We start from the raw sequence: 12,367 nt of genomic DNA on the forward strand, positions 1-12,367 counted from the left end.
CAGGTCTCTTTGCCATTAGGTTGGACCTAACTGATTGTATTCCAAACCCTCTTCACAGTGTTATGTGGTAGGAACACAATACACACAGATACTTACACAACATATGGCTGTAAGCAGCATATCTTACATGCTGGCTTCTGGATCTCAGGTCAGAGCTTCTAGGGTCTTTCTAATGAAGAAAGGAGGCTTGAAGGTACCCAAAGATAAGATCAAGAAGAAAGTTCTAGAAGGCGAGAGGAGGGGTCAGAGAAGTAAGGAGATTGGGATAGAAGTCTAGAGTGAGATCAGAAAACTGGAGATGGGGAAGCAAACAAAAGAGCTTGGGTGAGCAGATGCTATGATGAACTCTGTCAAGAGAGATCTCTGGGGAGAATTCTGGAAGTTTTTTATGTGCTCTGTGTTGCAATATCCATCACCCACACTGGTCACCTCCTCAAGAGATGGTCAGTAAGGCCTGGGTTACTGTTCAGTACTTCTGAATTTCTGTATGTTTTGAAAGTGCTACCTTGCCAAAATGGATATTGAAAGACAGCAGAGACCTAATTTGTCAGGGTTCAGTAGTGTCATGACTTGTGATACCCAATATCTGTTTTAGGGAATTCAGTGAGGACATAGTTGTATGTGGTAGACTCCTCACTTCCAGATAAGTTGTGGGAAATTCAAGACTCATGTCTGCTTCGTGGTCCGAGCTCTAGGCAACAACAGGCTGACAGAAATTCTCCATTCCACTAAGGCATAGAAGTAGGTTAGAGATGGCTGGGTGGGGAACCAAGAAACAGAGAGTCTGCCCATCAGCAAACATTTATTGAGCAGGTATTATATTTCAGGTATTATTCTACACAGTGAGAACAATGGTGAACGAGATAGATGGCATCCTTTCTCCTAAGGAGCTTGTATTTAGTAAGCCTGAGGCAGCCTACCAAGTGTCTTGAAGGGGCTACATTGGAGACGAGGAGGGGAAGTGCATGTAATGATGACCGGAAACCTTGAGAGACACCAACATGGAGGGATGATCTTGCTTGAAGGCCAAATGGCACAGTCCAGATATCTACATGGATAGAAAGTGTCTATTGAGAACCAGATCCCCAACATGTGCCTTTCTGTGCTGGATCCTACACACTCCTGATCCTGGAATCCTTCTCAGGGATAAGTGGTAGGGGGAAACGTTGGGTCAAATGAGAAAATGCAGATAGAGCTTAAATTAACCTGAATTAGCAAGACTGAAGTCGATTGATTTATTTGGCAGGAGGCAGAATGGAGACTAGAGATGGAAATTAAACTAATAAAACTTATGAGAAAATTATTATTGCCGTACACTTTAGTTTATGACTTATTATATGTTTATTCAGTATACCTGGTTATAAATCTAATTGAATTGGAAGCATCTGGAAATCACTTTGGTGTCTGTATGTGGCATGTTAATTAAGATTAGTATTTGGATTGTCATTAAAATATATTCTAGGAGATATTGATGATCAGATCATTAGCAAGTTTTCCATGTGACTTTGGATTGAATGAATCCAGTATTAAAATAAACTCACTTTTATGCTTTGACAACTTAAGGATCACTGCAGATGTGAGAATGTTTGTTAATTTTTCAGTGTGATTCAGGTCAAGTTGAATAACAAAGTGAGGATTACATTGTGGAGATTTTTAGAGGTAGAGTTATAACCAAGGTAGGTGTAGGAAATATCAATGATGCTCTTGCTTCAGGACTGATATCTTGATCTGAGTATACATGAAACACGTGGCTTCAATTTAAGGCTGGGAATGATGAGTAGATGCCAGGTTTGGGCTTCATCAGGGTTTGCACTGAGATTAAAAGAGTCCAGATTCAGATGTTCACTTTACTGCCTTCTTGAGGGTGTGTTGAGGCAAAGACAGTCAAAAGATGGGATGTCACATAATCAAATACCCATAACTTTGGGGTCAGGTTGAGGGAGCAACTCAAGTTGCCTACCATGGGTTCAGGCTTAGAGAAGACCAGGAAATGGGCTGATAAGGAATGGAAATAGAAACAAGTCGTGGGATAAGGGTTGGAGGAAAGGAAAGTGTTAGAAAGTTCAAGAAAGAGAGGCTGCATTCAGAGGTTTAGATGGTGGCATTTAAGGTTTTAGAGAAGCAGATCTGGGTAACAATGGGGCCCGAGCCATAGGACTTGGAGGGAGTGAAGGTGGGAGTTTCAGAAGTTGGGTTTAGGGGATTGAGAAAAGGCTATCAGTAAGAGGCTTATCCAGGTGAGGGAGATAGGATGGGGGTTGGGGTGGGGAATCCCAAAGCCGTGTGGCTGTAGACAGTTGGATGGAGAATACTGACGTCTGACACACATCAGAGGTGAGAAGTCACCAATATCAAGGAGCTTGTTTCCTTTTGGAGTTTTATCAGGTCTTTCGTTCAAGTGTTTAATTCATTTTGAGTTTATTTATTTATTTTTTTGTACAGTGTAAGATAGCCATCTTGTTTCGTTCTTTTGCCTGTGGTTGTCCAGTTTTCCCAACACCATTTAAGAGACTATTTTTTCCCTGTTGTGTATTCTCTGGGCCCTTGATGAAAATTAATTGACTATATATGCATGGGTTTATTCCTGGGTTCTTATCTGTTCCCTTGATCTATGTGTTTATTTTCAGCCAGCACCTTTCTGTTTTGATTACTACAGATTTGTAGTATAACTTGATATCCAGGATTGTGATAGCTCCAGCTTTTTTCTTCCTTCTCAAGATTGTTTTGGTTTTTGATTTGTGTGTGTGTGTGTGTGTGTGTGTGTGGTTCCATACAAATTTTAGGATTCTCTGTTGTAGTTATGTGAAAAATACTGTTGGTATTCTGATAGGGATTGCATTAGATGTGTAGATTCCTTTGGGTAGCATAGAAATATTTACAATATTAATTCTTCCAGGGGCACCTGGGTAGCTCAGTCGGTTAAGCGTCAACTTCAGCTCAGGTCATGATCTCGCACTTTGTGGGTTCAGGCCCCATATCAGGCTATGTGCTGACCGCTTGGAGTCTGGAGCCTGCTTTGGATTCTATGTTTCCCTCTCTCTCTGCCCCTCCCCCGCTCATGGTCTGTCTCTCTCTCTCTCTCTCTTTCTCTTGAAAATAAAATAAACATTAAAAAAGTTAATTCTTCCAATCCACAAGCATGGAATATCTTTTCATTGTTTGTGTCTTCTTCAGTTTCTTCAGTCAATGTCTTATCGTTTTCAGAGTATAAGTCTTTCACCTCCTTGGTTAAATTTATTCCTAGGGCTTTTTTTTTTTTTTTTTTTTTTGGTGCTGTTGTAAATGGAACTGTTTTCTTAATTTCTCTTTCTTCTACTTTGTTATTAGTGTATGGAAACAACAGATTTCTGTATATTAATTTTGTATTCTGCAACTTTACTGAATTCATTTATTAGTTCTAATAGTTTTTTGGTGGAATATTTAGGGTTTTCTATGTAGAGTATTATGTCATTTGCAAATGGTGACAGTTTTACTTCTTTATTTCCAGTTTGGATGCCTTTTATTTATTTATTTATTTATTTATTTATTTATTTTCTTGCCTAATTGCTCCATGGGACCATGGAACTTCCAGTACTATGATGAATAAAAGTTGCAAGAGTGGACATCCTTGGTTTTTCTTGATCTTAGAGGAAAATCTCTCAGTTTTTCACCATTGAGTATGATACTAGCTGTGGGTTCATCATAAATGGCCTTTATTATTTTGAGGTGTGTTCCTTCTAAACCCACTTGGTTGATAGTTTTTATGATGTTGATAGTTTTATGAGTGGTTGTTGAATTTTGCCAAATGCTTTTTCTGTATCGATTGACATGATCATATGGTTTTTTTATCCTTCATTTTATTAATGTGATACACCACGTTGATGGATTTGCAGATATTGAACCATCCTTGCATTGTGGGAATAAATCCCACTTGATCATGGTGACTGATCCTTTTTTAAAAAATTTTTTAAATGTTTATTTATTTGAGAGAGAGAGAGAGAGAGAGAGAGAAGGAGGGAGGGAGAGAGACAGAGTATGAACAGGGGAGGGTCAGAGAGAGGGAGACACAGAATCAGAAGCAGGCTCCAGGCTCTGAGCTGTCAGCACAGAGCCTGACACAGGGCTCAAACTCGAACTGTGAGATCATGACTTGAGCTGAAGTCGGACGCTTTACCAACTGAGCCACTCAGGCACCCTGTGACTGATCCTTTTAATGTATTGTTGAATTTGGTTTGCATTTTTATTTTTTGAAGATTTTTGCATTTATGCCCATCAGGAATATTTGCCTGCAGTTCTCTTTCTTCTTCTTCTTCTTCTTTTTTTTTTTTTTTTTTTTTTGGTAGTGTCTTTGGTTTTGGTATCAGGGTAATGCTGACCTCATAAAGCATATTTGGAAGCTTTCCCTCTTCTATTTTTTGGAATAGTTTGTGATGAATAGGTATTAGCTCTTCTTTAAATGTTTAGTAGAATCCACCTTTGAAGCCATCTGATCTTGAACTTTGTTGGGGATATGGCATTTTTTTGCCCCTCCTTCTGCACTGAGCCTGGGGTGGGAGGACACAGCAGTAGAAGGTGCTCGTGTACTGATTTAGCAGCTGCCTCTCTGTTTGCTATAGTCCTGCGGGTCTTAGGAATGCCAGCCCCATTGTCTCTCAGAGCTCGGTGATTCAGGGGCACATCCCTTGGGTAGAAGCCCTAGAATTTGGAGTGTTAGATGTATGGTCCAAACCCATTACTCCTCAAGGAGAAGCTGGAAGTTGGAGGTTCACCCTGAACAAGGGTGCTGTGCCATGGGTGGTGTTTGTGGTGAGAGTGTGTCTCAGCCTTTCCTACCCATTTTAGTGTGGGTATTTTCTAACTTGTACAATGTGTAGGAGTCACCAGACTCATTTCTGGATTTCTCTCATCTAGCTACACACTCTAGTTCCATCCACATTATTGCAAGGATAGAAATTCAGGAGCCTCCTATGTTGCCATCTTGGTGATGTTTAGAAATGGTTTTAATTCAACTTGACCAGCAACACTTCAGGGCTGTTTACAAACTCCAGTCATCTGGTTTCACAATCTTTGAACATGTCCTGAATGGACACTCCAACACTCATGTTTCCAGACCTTAGGGCCTCTGTCCAAACAGTGACCATATGAAAAGTCAGATTTATGAGCAAGACATATTACTACCAGTGATCTTACAGAGGAACTATGAGAGACATTAGAGAATGTACATTACTCCCACACAACAAAAAATAAAAATCAAATAAGTTCCATTTAAACAGCTTCATTCTTCCCAAAGACTCTGTTCTTGGTCTCAAAGAAACCGACTCTGGGTTCTGCCCCTATGACATATAAGATATCTGTGTCTGTGTCTGTGTTTACCTGTATTAATAAACATCTACATAGAGTTTACTCCCCTTATCTCCAATTATACATGGAGGGTTTTTCCCAACTTAGTTATTTTTCACAACTTACTAGTATTTTCTTTTTTTTTAATTTTTAAATGTTTATTTATTTTTGAGAGAGAGAGAGAGAGAGAGAGCACAAGCAGAGGAGGAGCAGAGAAAGAGACACACACAGACTCCAAAGCAGGCTCCAGGCTCTGAGCTGTCAGCACAGAGCCCAACGCGGGGCTCAAATCCACGAACTGTGAGATCATGACCTGAGCCGAAGTTGGACGCTTAACCGATTGCGCCACCCAGGCGCCCCACAACTTACTGATATTTTCAGGTATCAACAATTAATATTAAATTATCAATTTATTTAAAATATTAATCTGTTATGAATTATAATTTATATTACTTATAATGATTGTTAATATGATTCTAAATAATTATTCATCAAAATATTAATTAATTTACCAAATAGAAAGGATAAATAGCGTAATAATTACAAGAATATAGTAGGAACTATAAATTTAAAATGTTAGCCTAGAAATGTTATGCTTATCCAGTAGCATTCAAAATATGCTGCCTTTTTATATGGCACTGACATCTTTACATAAATTTTTATGTTTATCTCACCACTAACTCCTGTCTTCCTCCTTCCAGAGTCTCAAACATGCTTGGTGCACAAGAGATAATCAGTGAGCATTTCTAGTTAAATTAATAAGATTTTCCCCCAAATGCATTTTAAAAATATATTTATTTAAATTCAAGTTAATAAACGTACAGAATAGTATTGGTTTTAAGAGTAGAACCCAGTGATTCATCACTTACATACGTCACCCAGTGCTCATAACAAGTGTCCTCCTTAATGCCCATCACCCACTTAGCCCATCCCCCCACCCACCTCCCTCCATCAACCCTCAGTTTGTTCTCCATATGTAAGAGTCTCTTATGGCTTGTCTCCCTCTCTGTTTTTATCTTCTTTTTCCTTCCCTTCCCCGATGTTCATCTGCTGTGTTTCTTAAATCCCACATATGAGTGAAATCTTTTGGTACTTTTCTTTCTCTGACTAACTTATTTCGCTTAGTATAATACACTCTAGTTCCATCCACGTTGCTGCAAATGGCAAGATTTTCTTCTTTGTCGTCACATTAATTAAAAAAAACATAAGAACCATATGATCTTTCAATGGATGCAGAGAAAGCATTTGACAAAATACAGCATCCTTTCTTGGTAAAAACCCTCAAGAAAGTTGGGGTAGAAGGAACATACTCAAACATCATAAAAGCCATTTATGAAAAGCCCACCACTAATATCGTCCTCAATGGGGAAAAACTGAGAGCTTTTCCCCCAAGGTCAGGAACACGACAGGGATGCCCACTCTCACCACTGTTGTTCAAAATTAAATAATATTGTATTACCCGCTCTGAGAGAGGGTGGTGACAGAGAATGTCTGCAGTCTGCTCTTCTGGTCCTTCTTCTCCTTCCCCGTGCTCTTAGCCCTCCCCCAGAACACCATCAAGTCTTCATTTCATTCACACCCTCTTTTCGAGAACCAGTGACGTGCTCCAGAAAATAATTAGAGAGTAAGAAACAAAGCAAACTGACGCCCCACCCAGATCTCATGGGCTGGGCATAGTGTGGACTCTCAGAAGACGATCCGTAGACCCCAGAGAGGAGACAACTGGGATGAATGGAGCAGAAATAGTTCTCTTGGTCACACAGATGAAGGATGATCTTCATCTTCTGGGGGAGGAAGAATTGGCATCTGACAGTGCGGCAGCCCCACAGCCAAGTGGGAAGCACACTAAACTGTGCATGTGACTTGTTACAGAGCCATAATGGCCTTGGCGGCGGGGGGCGGGGGGGGGGGGAGGCAGCAGAGTGTGGTGACGTCCAGTAACCCCAGGGACACTTCCTGGTCCAGGGCTGGCTCGTTGGACAACTCCTCTTGCCCTCTTCCCCTGGCCCTGTCCTGGAATATTTATTTTTGGGCTACCAGACAAGGGGCTTTTTAACATGGGAATGTCTGTCTTTCATAGGAACTAGGTTTAGGATCGGAGATATTCAGGGAACAAGTTGTGGGGCAGAAAAGAGCCAATTAAGGCTACTTCGTGCCAGGAAGTGAACCGGCCTTCCCTGCTCGGTGCTTATCTGAGGTGTCACCCCATCGGCTGCTTGCTTTGCTGTCATTTTTTATTTCCCATTTAAAAGAGGAACGCAAAAGCGGATTAAGCAAGATTAAATTAGCTAAATATTTGTTCAATAAAAGGCAGAAACGAAAACTGATCATTCTAGCAAAAAAGATATAAATCCTAGCCAATGAAGCTACTTGCAAAGGGCCAAAGTGGCTTGCTCAAGGTCACGTAGCTATTAACTGAGTTAGAATGATCAGGAACACCGTGTCTTGCCTATTATGTCCACGTTGCCTTGTATGGGCTGGGGGAGAGAGGCCATGGGGTCTCCAGGAGGAAAAACTGGCAGGACATAAGTACTCTGTCCACATGGAGTTTGTGTGGTCAAAGGAAGATCTGAAGAGCTAACAGGATACTGAGGTCCACCTGCCTCCAAATCACATGCTTCAGCCTCTACACTGTGCAGCCTCCTTGTGAGGACGGTTCCAGGCAAGTCGAGAAGAGCATTGGCTCAAGTTCTAGGGCAGAGCACATCAGGGACATCGGGACAGCACATCAGGGACATCGGGACAGCCAGGGCCAGGTTTCTGGACCTGGACAGGGACAGTCAGGCAGGATACAGATGGGACAGCCCAGCTTACAAGGTTTCTCTCTGTGACCACACTCTTCTGACTGTCTCCCCTGGTCCTTCTCTCTTGGATTTCTCTTTTCAGGTGCCTGAAGAAGAAGGGCCACCACAGCTCACAGCTTCACTGTCCTCCTGAGGGAGGCCACAGCCCAGGTGCCCTGCCTGTCCCTCAGCATGCACACGGGCCCCCAGACTGACAGGTTGCTGCTAGTTTTTAAAGAAACTTTCGAGATCTTTTTCCTGACCCTGATGAGAATATCACTAAGTCTGAGACTTAGTGACCAAAAAATCATTAATAATGATTAACAAACCATAGGAGTGCCTGGGTGGTTCAGTCGGTTAAGCGTCCAACTTCGCCTCAAGTCATGATCTCGCGGTCCGTGAGTTCGAGCCCCACGTCGGGCTCTGTGCTGACAGCTGGGAGCCTGGAGCCTGCTTCGGATTCTGTGTCTCCCTCTCTCTCTCTGCCCCTCCCCTGCTCATGTTCTGTCTGTCTCTGTCTCTCAAAAATACATAAAAAAATATTACAAAATTTAAAAAAATAATGATCTATTATCATTAATAGAATGATAGATAGAATAGAATAGAATATCTATTAATAGGCCATGTGACTGGACACCTACAGTTTTGGATAGTTCATGTTCTCCGGAACAATCCATTCTGTCTTTAGATTTTTTTTCATGATGAGTTGAAAAAATATATTTTCCTGCAGTTTCCATACGTAGGTCTTGTTACCTCTTTGGGAAGCTCACGGACCAGTTTTACTCTTAATGCCAGAGGCCTGTGCTTACCCTTCATCAACCCCAAGTCCTCCATCCTGGTCTTGAATTCCTTCTCAATCCTGGACACTGTGCTGGGAGGGAGGCAGATAAACACGTGAGAGGAACAGAGGGGGTCAGTGGTGGTGTTTACGGGTGTTTACAGATGTCTACAGGGAAGAGTAGCCGAACCCACCCCAATCCTGTTTTCTAGATCAATTACTTTTAGAAAATCAGCCCAAGACAACCCCAGCCATGTTGACAACCATGTCAGAATGCCAGTCCTTACCTTCTCTTCCCAGAAAGCACAGCCCAGTGACCCTCACCAGTGGGCTCTGTCTCACCTGTCCTGAAGCCAGACCTACGTAAGACGAGAGCACACGAAAGCCTTGTCCTCCAAAGACTGAGTGGGATGAATCTCCTGGAAAAATAATGCGTCCATCATCATGGTGGTGGATTCCCATAGACTTGGTGCCTCGTTAGCTCTTCAGATCTTCCTTTGATCACACAAACTCCGTGTGGACAGAGTACTTATGTCCTGCCAGTTTTTCCTCCTGGAGACCCCATGGCCTCTCTCCCCCAGCCATGTCCATACAAGGCAACGTGGACATAATGGGAAGGGCACGGGGTTCCTGATGGTTCTAAAGATTCCGTGATGTTCGCTGGAATGTAATCATTCATTCGGTCAGAGTCAACAATCACTTATTGTGTGTCAAGCTCTGGGCTGCCAAGGAGGAACAAGGCAGGCGATTTCCTGCTCTCGCAGAGACCGCTAGTAATGGGCACGCTCGTTACTTGTAGAGGGGCTTTTGCCTTGATGCTAAACCAGCAGAACAGGAGGCTCGCCCTTTGATGGCGTCCCCAGAGAGCATCTTCTGTGTTCTGAGGCGTGTCGTGGATGGATGACCTCCAGACGACGATCTACGTCCACACAGCTTTGGGCCTCCCCACCCCCTGCGCCCCAGCCCATCGTCCCCATCCGGATGAGCCTCTTACTGCTAACCTTTCCTCAATCTCCGAAACTCCCACCTTCGCTGCCACCCGATCCTGTGGCTCGGGTTTCATCGTTGCCCAGGTCTGCTTCTCCTCTAAGACCCTAAACGCCGCATTCCAAGTCTCCAGTGCCTTCCCATCCCGTGAACTTCCCAACACGGGCCTTCCCTGGCCTTCCTCAGAGACATCCCTTTTGCCGCGGCTCGTTTCTGTTCTCACTTTTTCCCAGCCCATTTCCCGGCCTCCTCTGCATCTTGCAAGACATTTGGGTCGTTCTGTCGGCCCGAACCCCGGCATGGTCACCTCCCAGCGTGTCTTCCCGATTAGCCTCCAAGTCCGGATCTGTTAGGCCCACACCCTCACCCCCACCCTCTGACTGCAGAGAGGGCCTCGCGGCCGGGCACAGGCTGCCTCTCACAGATGTGGGTGTCCAGCCACATGCTGAAAACAGTGCTCGCCCTCATGTGGGTCTCCTTCCTCTTTGTGATGGTTTCAGCTCTGACCACTTCTCAGAGGCCCCTGTCCAGTCCAGCCTCCCTGGTTCCCCAGAAGTGACGTATCCCCCATGATACACCCAAGGCACCGTGACTGTGACTGACGTGCTGTCCTTCACTCTCCAAGTGCTGACACTTATCGATATTTTCACCCTCTGTCACATTTTTCCCTTCCAGAAATCTGAGAATTACCTTACACCACCAACATTCAAAGAGCAAAGCCTTATAGACCCTATAATTAGTTACCTCTCGTAGCCCTCCCCTTGCTCAACAGCCCTCGCCGGCTCCCCCTGGACCGGAGCCTCCCTGGGGCCACACTTCCTGTGGCGCCTGACGCGGCAGTCAAAACACGAGTGCCACATGCATCACATCACAGGGCGGCTCTTTGCATCCTTGGGGCGATAACCTTCCTTTCCTTTCTTCACGTTCCTGACTCTGCTAGTAAAATATGTTGGCAGGAAAGCTTTCGTCTTTATTTTTCCTCCCTTCTCTTTCACCCGATGTCCCACATGATGGGGGAGAAATATCTCTGAGCCCGGAAGCCTGAGCTCCTTGCTGGTTGGTGGGCTCCTGGGCCACAGCAGGTCTTTTCTTCTCCAAGCGTAAACTCTGTAGGGCAGGTCTGCCTCCCAAAGGTGAAGGTAGATGCACAGGGTCTGGGATCCCGGTCACAACCTGACGGAGGGTCATCAACAGGAAAGCTGATGCTTTGAGGCTTTTCTGCATTCTGGGTCTGCTACTGCATCATTTCAAGATTTGGAGAGTGAGGGTGTGAGTAATTAGCATTTACGGACCCATTTGTGATAGACCCTCCACCACGTGTACCTTTCAACACCAGTATCCCTGGCACCCGACTGCCACGCGGGCTGAGACCCAGCCCTTCCAGACCAGCCTGTGTCGCTCAGGTAGGTGATTCTGTTCTGTCCACACATGCAGAGCAAAGCCTTTCCCGCTCCGGTTCTCCGGCCCCCTTGCCCTTCACCCCTGTGAAGTCCCTGATTAGCCCCAAGTGCAAGTGACCATGTCTTCCACTGTGCTCCCAAAGTGCCGTATACTTTGCTCCCTCAGGTGTTCACAGACCCTGTCGCAGCTGCACGACTGTGTCCCGCATCAGTGCCTTTCCTGCGCCTGTCACACTCATCCGGCTCTCTCGCTACTCAGAGCTCTTTACCGGATGCAGTGATAACCAAGCGAAGAAAGACAGGATGAAAGAGCAAAGCCCAAAGGAGCCAAGCTTTGTGCAGAGTGACGTGGACATTTCAGGGAAGCAGCGGCAGGAGTGACGCCGGCCTACGCAGCTGAGCGCTCCGTAGTCCAGCGTTGAACAGCTCTGGATGCGCGGCTGTGCTCGATAGCAAGGCGGGAGGCTGGGGAGACCAGGGATCTTGCTACTTAAGTGCTGTCTATCACATCCTGGTCCTAGGAGTGACTTGATTTCATGACCTCTTTTTTGCTCGGCTTCTGAAGATGGGCATAAACCAGGACAGGTAGAGAAGAGCAGATCCGTGTACTAAGCCCTCTGCTCTGTACCGGAATGGCTGGCTTGAAGGAAAAGGAGCCTCGGCTGCAGAGATAGATGCCTTGACTCTGAATCATGGAGCCTCCAAGGGCAAGTCTGGGTTCACTCTACTCTCCTTCTCTATTCTCCTGGTGCTTCCATCTGGGGCGAAGGAATCAAAGTTGGTCTGTCACCCCCACGAACCCCACACGGAGGTCAAGGGTTGCCTGATCTTAGCAGGTGAAATGGCCCTACTCTTGGTCCCCGCCTGCCCTCGCGGGAGCTGGTTGCCGTGGTTACGCAGTGAAGGGTCTGAAGCAGAGGTGGTTGGAGCTGAGATTAGAGCAGAACCAAGTCAGGGCAGCTTGGGGGTTTTGTAGTTTCCTTCTGTTTTCGCTATCTTTCTGCCAGTTCCGGCCACCTCCCTTCCTCTGGGGATACGCTGAGCTCAGCAAGCCCGGCTCCACCAGCTCTGCCCCCTGAGCCCATTGGCTTCTGGTCACC

The 12,367-nt window shown here is 45.1% G+C and overlaps 1 long non-coding RNA gene across 1 annotated transcript; it reads right to left on the reverse strand.

The window, feature by feature from the left end:
- Positions 1-872: 872 nt before the first annotated feature.
- LOC122235910 lies at positions 873-9,757 on the reverse strand. Its single transcript, XR_006214031.1, has 3 exons — positions 9,223-9,757; positions 8,912-8,973; positions 873-1,048 (listed from the first exon to the last, which is right to left on the reverse strand). It is a non-coding gene; the product is annotated as an uncharacterized LOC122235910 (long non-coding RNA).
- Between the last annotated feature and the right edge of the window lie 2,610 nt (positions 9,758-12,367).

This window comes from Panthera tigris, chromosome F3 (genome assembly GCF_018350195.1).
Source record: "Panthera tigris isolate Pti1 chromosome F3, P.tigris_Pti1_mat1.1, whole genome shotgun sequence".
NCBI lineage: Eukaryota > Metazoa > Chordata > Mammalia > Carnivora > Felidae > Panthera > Panthera tigris.